This window comes from Odontomachus brunneus, unplaced genomic scaffold, assembly GCF_010583005.1.
Source record: "Odontomachus brunneus isolate Ranch 3 - 2012 unplaced genomic scaffold, Obru_v1 Obru_scaffold_007, whole genome shotgun sequence".
Lineage (NCBI taxonomy): Eukaryota > Metazoa > Arthropoda > Insecta > Hymenoptera > Formicidae > Odontomachus > Odontomachus brunneus.
The window spans coordinates 1,583,927-1,592,188 of NW_022639457.1; the positions used below are offsets into that span (position 1 = coordinate 1,583,927).

An 8,262-nucleotide genomic window follows, 5' to 3' on the forward strand; every position below is an offset into this window, starting at 1 on the left:
CTCTCTCTCTCTCTCTCTCTCTCTCTCTCTCTCTCTCTCTACACACACACACACACACATATGTATTTATATATGTATATATGTATATATGTATGTATATATGTTCGACACTGACCGAATATTCGTCGGTAGTCCCGCTCGATATATCACGGCCGAGGGGGAGAACTACAAAGGAGATAAATATTTGTCTTCCGGCACCCTTCCGCACTTACTCAACGGAGAAATCATCCGATTTCCTCGTTTCTCGATACATCCGAAATTGCTCCGCACTTGGAAAGGTAGAGAAAGAGAGGGCGAAAAAGCCGGTATTCTGCACATTTTGCGAAATTTATTGGAATAATCTGCACGCGAGATCTCAAGCAGAACTCTCTTATTACACTGTCACATAACTCTCTCTCGAAATCCATAATTTTCAAGCATCGTAAGTGTAATATAACATCTTGCTCCATTTGTCGAGTCAACCGTTTCGGCGAGCGTGAGGTCCGTGCGAAATAAACTAAGAATTGCGAATGCACCGACTTGGACTTCGTAAATCAAAAGCGCTCGTGCAACTGAGGAACCAGGTTGTTCCGACGAGAAAATGTTTGGAGAAGTCGCTCACCGATCTCGATGGACTTTGTATTGTAAGAAAGAACATATATAAGAAAATTTGTGTTTTATTTTTAGCTATTTTTTAGTCGGTTGCAAATCGGCTTGCACACTTTTTATCGAATTAAATTGCGGCGCTTCGAGTTGTCAGAATTGAAAGACACTATTGACATGTATGCGCATGTAATCGGTTATAAACATATAAAAATTACTTGTCAAAATAATGTCCTCTTATTTTAAAATAAATTCTTTCTTTCAAATTTCGCAAATGTCATGTCATAACATCGATTCCTGTCATAACCGGTTACTGTGCATACACGTCAGCAGTGACTTCCAATTCTGACAACTTGAAGTGTTGCAACTTCATTCGATAAAAAGACCGCAAATCGATTTACGACCGACTATACGACATGATCGAAGTCTATCAATATTGGCGACTGACAACTCGTGACGTTCCTTTGTAAGACGTTAACGTTCGTTTTCTCAAAGAACTTCATCGCTAAAGAGCTAGATTAAGGTCGCTGTGTTAAAACATAAAAGCTATCATCCCGTATGGTGTTCAGTGCGGACTGTGTGAACTTAATACCGCGGATGCATTCGGTTAACCGTGCACATTTGATTCATGCTTGTGGCGTAATCCTGAGCTTTCCGTATAGCAAAGTACGGCCCGTCCACTTTGAGCTTACTGATTCGGCCGTTGCCATCTAAGCCACGTGCTTCGCTTCGCCCCGGGCGGCACGGGTGCTATCGCGCGATAAATATTTGGTTAGACACCGCGGAGCCTTTTACGGAAAATTCCGACACGGCGACGAACGCCGTGTGCGCCGTTGCAGGTGCAAAAATAACTCTTTGCCGCGCTTTAAACGTCCCTCGGGGATACGCGTCGATGGTACGCGAAGTTGATAGACGAGAAAGGCACGGAGCGCTCCGTCGATGTGTTCCTTAAAGATAGGTATTCGTATTTCCATTTTAAAAGTTTTCGAATGTTGCACACAAGAGTTGCAAAAGTCATATTTATACAAAAGAATAATTATGTAAAGAGGTCAAAATGTGCCTGTAAGGAAAACGTATGAAATCGGGCTATTATCTTTATATTTTTGGTTCGTTGAACCAGAAAGGGAAAATTATTACGTTTCCTGTAATCGTGGAATTACCCTTACGTGGAGTAAAGATCAAATAGCGTAATCGTGTGAATGTGCGAAAGACATTGGTTTTGGTGCTTCCGTTAAAGTGGACATGATTAGTGATCATAATTAGTGATGTTAATAACGGAAAACTTTAATGTAGTAATACGAAACATTAGTTTTATGTTTTCAACGAATATAAAGTGCAATCTAAAAGAAATACGAGGTGATAGTAATAGGAACTTTTTATCTAACAGTGATATTTTTTGTCATAGCGTCGAACCACAAATAACTAAAATTTCGGTAACGACATTAATTGGATGTACTTGATTAACACAGCTGTCATAATTATATTTAGCTTTTGTGGCTAATTTTTTTGCGTGTAGTCTCACTGACTGGAAAGTCACATGAACTCTGAGAACAACATATTCGTATACAGACTATAGTCGAGCGATTATAACAGTCCTTGAAACGCGAGTAAATGGATCGGGAGACGTCGCGCGTGATTCTCGATTTTTCGATTCGCGATTGAAATTATATTATATCTCGCATTATGAATTTTATATTCGCGTGTGTAATCATAGTCGCGTGTGCAATTCTACATATATGTAATTCTACGTGTGTGTGTTAGCCTTCATGGTAACTATTATTTTTTATATTTTTTCTTTGTTAATTTTATAGAAAAACACAGTCACGAAACTCTATTCTCGACACGTTCATACGTGTATTCATATAATTAATCAGGAAATTTACTTTTCGTTTCAGATTTGTCAGAGATTCAAGTATCGATGGACGCGGATGCCGTACCGGAGGTACCGGTTCGGGCCAGGCGGGGACGACTCGAAGGTAAATTTACAAATTTCTTGTATTGTCACGTTAAACTTTTTGCAATTGAAAACTGAAATATACATAGAGAAAATATAGTCTTTTTTCCATATAAATTTGTCTCAATTTTATTATATCTCTAGTAGTGTAGGAATAGACTGTTAGAATAAGATCTATTTTTATTATAAAACTCTCTCTGTGGATTTCATACGGAAAAAAATGTTTGGTTAAATTAACCAAATATTTGGTCGAATATGAACGATCCAGAATTCCGATTGAAGTAATCCGAATTTTGTTTAAGTTAACAAGATTTTTGGTTGACTTAAACAGAATTCGGGTTATTTCAATCGGAATTTCTGGATCATTCATATTCGACCAGATATTTGGTTCAACCAAACCTTTTTTTCCGTATATAATAAATATAATTAAGAGAAGAATATTATCCTTGAAATTATTTGATACAATTACGTGTTTGTTTCTATTATATATTTATATTTTTCTCATTAAACTGTATACTTTGATATCTGATTAATCAGAAAATTAATTTTTTTGCTTTAGATTTGTCAGGTTAAAGTCCATGATGGGTACAGTTTCGATGGACGTAGATGCCGTGCCGGTTCGGGTTAAGCGGGGACGACTCTAAGGTAAATTTACAAATTTCTAATATTGTCACGTCAAACTCTTTGCGATTGAAAACTGAAATATACAGAGAGAAAATATGGTTTCTTTTCCATATAAATTTGTTTCAATTTTATTATATCTCTAGCAGTGTAGGAATAAACTATCAGAATAAGATCTATTTTTATTATAAAATTCTCTCTGTAAATTCTATGATAAAAATAATTAAGAGACGAATGTTATCCCTGAAATTATTTGATATAATTACGTATTTATTTCCACGTATATTTTTCTCGTTAAACTGTATGCTTTGATATCTGATTAATCAGAAAATTAATTTTTGCTTTAGATTTGTCAGCATTTGAGGCCATGATGTGTGCAGTTTCGATGGACGTAGATGCTGTACCGGAGGAGCCGGTTCGGGCCAAGTAGGGTCGGCTCGAAGGTAGATTTACAAATTTCTTGTATTGTCACATCAAGCTTTTTATGATTGAAAATTGAGATATCCAGAGAAAATATATTTTTTTTTTCACATAAATTCTTTTCAATTTTACTTCGTCTTTAGTAGTGTAGGAATAGACTATCAGGAAAGTCTATCTTTAAAATCTATCTTTAAAGTCTATCTTATTATTTTATTATTTTATTAATAAAATTCTCTCTTCTCTAGAACATTTTCTCTGTAGCTTTCAAGATATAAAAATCACTGAGAGACGAATGTGTTAATACTTTGAAATTATTTAATACACTTACACATTCGTCTCTATGCATATTTTTCTTGTTAAACTGTTTACTTTGTTATCTAATCAACAAAATTTTATTTTTTGCTTCAGATTTGTAGCGAAACGTGGCCGGCCCTAACTTCTTGGTATTTCGGTGAGTCTAAGAAAGAAGAAATATGAAAAATTAAAAAGTTTTTTTGGTGATAAATGATATTAAACAAAATCAATGCGATTTACCTACACTGAGAGAAAAGTGTTTCGTGTAATTACACAGTTGAAATAATTATAATTTCAGGAAAATTATTTTTTTGTAGTAAGCACTATAGTGTCAATAATAATCATTTTATATGCATATTATCAATATTTCCTTTCGTTTAACAAAACCATATGGTTTACTTGGAATTAATTGACTATAACTTTAGTGAGATTAACCATTGTTTACTCTCAGTGTAGTTTATTAGATTATTGCATGTTGGGTTTTGCATCTATGTGTTTGTACCGTCCACCAAATACACTGCTCGAAACAATTGGAGAATTACTCTTTAAAATACTTGTATCATTATTTAATATATATGCAAATTTTTGTGAATACTTTCTTTCCAAAAATATTTTCAATATTTCTTTTTAGTAACTTTCTAAAAATATTTACTTTTAATATTTCTTTTTAGTAACTTATTTTTTAAGTAAGATCCTTTTTCTATGAGTATTTTGGTGTTTATCGTATATCTTTTTAATAATTTATTCTTTAAGTAAACTTCTTTCTCTATAAATATTTTGATGCTTGTCACATATTTCATTCACGATACAAAATCATTAAATGGATCTATTTATTTAATGTGACTTTCTCTCTCTTTAATATTTCGAGCAGTATAAAATGCGCATCAGGATTGCGTCACCGCGTGCAAAATTCGCGATCACGTACTTCGGTCATGATAAATTTCATGATCGTCGCGGTTATTAATTTTCTGAAATTTTCATATACGGCTGGTTATATAACGTTATTTAAATCGAAATTACTATATTCAATATGCGGTATTTATTGCTCGATTCGACAATCAGAATTCTCGTGAAATGAGAGACGTTTGTTGACAAAGAATAATCGTCCGCGAAACAGGATATTTTCTTTCTCCTCTCTCGACTTTGCGAAAATGTCATCACTTCTCGATTTTGCGCACACAAATTCGCGATTCGTGAGTATTTTTTTCGTAATTTATCGCGTTTTTTATCTTCAAACGCCGTGAAGTATTATCGCGGTTACGAATGAAACGGAGTGAAGTGAAGGGAGGAGCAGCCGACGTGGTGGGACTACTGGATGCTGAGAAGGCTGGACGTTGGACGGATGCGCGGACCCGGACAACTGGACAACTGGACATCGCTGGATATCGGCGCGCAATGGTGAGCGTACAATTTACGCTCATGAAGCGTCATATTATGCAGTGCATGCTTATAAGTAAATCGCATTGATCGCAAATGACGAAAACTGCAGCACAAAGTTTGTGCATTTCGTTAATGATTGACAATTATTTACAAAAAGAATCACTTACGCAAAGAATGCGCTGTAGCGTGCATTTGTAATATCTAGTCTGGTTTAATCTAAATTCCATGCTGAATTCGTGAATTATGGCGAAATAAAACATGAGATTACGTTGCGGCTGCAACAGTGCGCTGCCAGTTAGTTACTTGCGCGTTGCGCGCAAACACCGCTGAGTTAGGGGGGTTTTTTTGTATTAAAATAGATCGCTACTGAGCAAACTTCTACATGCGTAACAAGCAGTATGCTGGAACGTAACATGAAGAAATTACACTCCTCACTCTTTAATAAAAGTAATATCACATGCTTCGAGCAAACGATTTTTGCGAATCACACGTAATTTTTATCCCTTGATGAGATGTTATTTTATTTATATACGTAGAAATATGTTTTTCGCGTATTGACACAAATATATTTAACATAGATACGAGCTCTCGGCCGATATACACACAGAGATACACGTAGCGTGCGTGGAAATTTTTTGCTGTGCGCGTAGAATCAACGGCACGTCCGGTTTACACATTTTTGTCATTAGGCGTTGCTTTTCCCGTCGTTGCTAAACACAAAAAAGCTATCGTCTCGCCCGGGATATGCTTTTATTCGCTCTCGAGCCATATATATGTGCTCGCGGTCTCGTACTCCGCGCGCGCCGTATTCATCGACAACCCCCTTTTTTTAATTTGTATCGCCGTTCGAGGAATGCGCGCTGGCCGGTGAAAATTCGCAGCCACCTAGTAACCCGACCGTGTCTACCGCGTATTTCTCTCTATTGTTCTTAATTTACGGGTCTCGCGGCAATTCTTCTTTTGGTCGCTAATTAACGGGTCGGTCCGACTGGATCCGAGGCTGTAACTCAGGAAAATTTACCAGTCGCGAGATAACGGCACTCTTCCTCTGCGCCCTGCGCGAACAAAGGGTGGCCGGAAACGAGCGTTCTCGCTCACGAATACTATGATAAAGAAATCTCAATTATAACTACACACGAGCAGAGAATGCGGTAGCCGTTGATATATTTTAGTTGAGATATGTATGGCGCTTTTGCATTCGCAGTGAAATTTCACGCCGCATTTTGCCGAGTATAGCTTCGCGTCATCTAATATTTAATTGACGATAACTTTTCATTCTTTTCTCTGTATGTAAATGAGCGAGCGGTAAAATTGTTCGAAACGAGGGCATTGAAGGAATTAAAGTTCCTAATGTGCTTTCATACAGAGCATTTTGATTTGTCTTTTTGCCAAAGCTAACGGCTACTATAATTGCGTACCGCGAATACAAACCGTGAACGCGCTCGGTTTTACAGCTACACTCAGAACGAAAGAATTATAACGAGCTTTAATGGGTATTTAAAAGTTTCGCCGATCGAACGCTCGTGCGTTCGAACTTTCAGCTGCATTACATTTCTCCGTCATGCTCCCATTCGGTCAATCGACGTATACGCGAGTTTGCTTTTCTCTGCTAAACGCAGTCTCGCTCTCACATCTCGTCGAGCTGTTTGAAAGTTTTCATCTTATCGAGAAGTGAATTAACTTCTCCGTCTGGCACGGTACGCACATTCGATAGGCGGATATTTTTTATCGCAAGGACGAGATCCGTATTTATCGACAAGTTCGTATTGTCTCCGAATGTTAGGAGAACTCTTCAAGGTCCTGTCTTCGCAATCACGAAACTTTTGATAGAAAGATGTAGGATAAACATAAGCATTGGTACACTGCCGAGGAGTGCTCCCAAATTTTTCTCCTACTTCAAACCTCGATTTTTCACTGTTTGAAATTTAACGACTGCTTCGATATCTTGAACAATTGGATCGACCTTGTTCGATTCTACTTAATCTATTTGAAGCCGCTAGGAAACTCCACTTGGGTTGGAATCTTCATTTTCTAGTCCTCACTTGAAACTTATTTCACATAAGATATTCAGATCTGAATTTCTGGTATTATATCAGAGTTTTTCATTTGCCACACGATATTCGTGACATTATATTTATAACCGCGATTCAACCGCGAAAAATATCTTACCCTAAATTCAAATCTGAGCATTTTATTTGAGACACGTTTCAAGCAATGACTATTAATACGGGGATCTGAATCTCTTTTTGGAGCCTCTAGATAACGAATTGTTCCGTTTAACATTTATCTCAGACGCAAAGTACGAGACTAATCTAGAATGATCGTCTAGTAAACGTTTAGGCTGTACGAACGCTGGGAAGTTTGAAGGTTGAAAGGTAAAACTTGGAAACATTCCTCGGCGTTATATCAATACTACGTTTATCCTATACTGCTTCCTTCAAAAGTTGTGTGATTGTAGAGGAGCAAACTTGTTTATTGACGCGCTCGTGCTATCGTACAGAGGATAAAAAGCGACGCGTGCTTGAGGTCTCCTTTTTATTACAACAATTAGATGCGGTGCTTTTTGCTATTATGGCACATTGCAGGAAATAGGGTGACAATGTCTCCGCGTCGTTGTAAATAACATTCGGGACGACAGCGCGTTTAGCTGTGCATAAAAGTGCAACACGCGAAAAACAAAAGTAAAAGAAGAATACTCGCCCCTAAAACGTACGCGTTGCAATTTGTAATTACGTTTAGTTGAGCGCATTACGCCAAGCTGCGAACCATGATGAAAAGCGCAATACGTCATGCGACACGGTTGTACGTTCCGCTTCTGCTGATTAAACATTCCGCCATGAAATGCGAAATAATTAAAAGTTTGTCGTTTAATCTCGCGCGATTTCTCGGAACTCCGCAAATCCGTCCCGAATTTTACGTATCGAACATACCACCGCGTTGCAACATCGTCCGGATTTGTCGTCGCCACGCCGGCGCGGATGACCGGCCGGGACCTTCTGTGACGAAATTAT

At 37.6% G+C, this 8,262-nt stretch overlaps 1 long non-coding RNA gene across 1 annotated transcript in view; it reads left to right on the forward strand.

The window, feature by feature from the left end:
* Positions 1–4,121, forward strand: part of LOC116853902 — a 7,225-nt gene extending 3,104 nt beyond the window's left edge. Inside the window, exons 2-5 of the long non-coding RNA XR_004380049.1 lie at positions 2,478–2,558; positions 3,096–3,181; positions 3,505–3,600; positions 3,986–4,121. This is a non-coding gene — a long non-coding RNA (uncharacterized LOC116853902). The remainder of the gene's footprint in view (positions 1–2,477; positions 2,559–3,095; positions 3,182–3,504; positions 3,601–3,985) is intronic.
* The last annotated feature ends 4,141 nt before the right edge of the window (positions 4,122–8,262 follow it).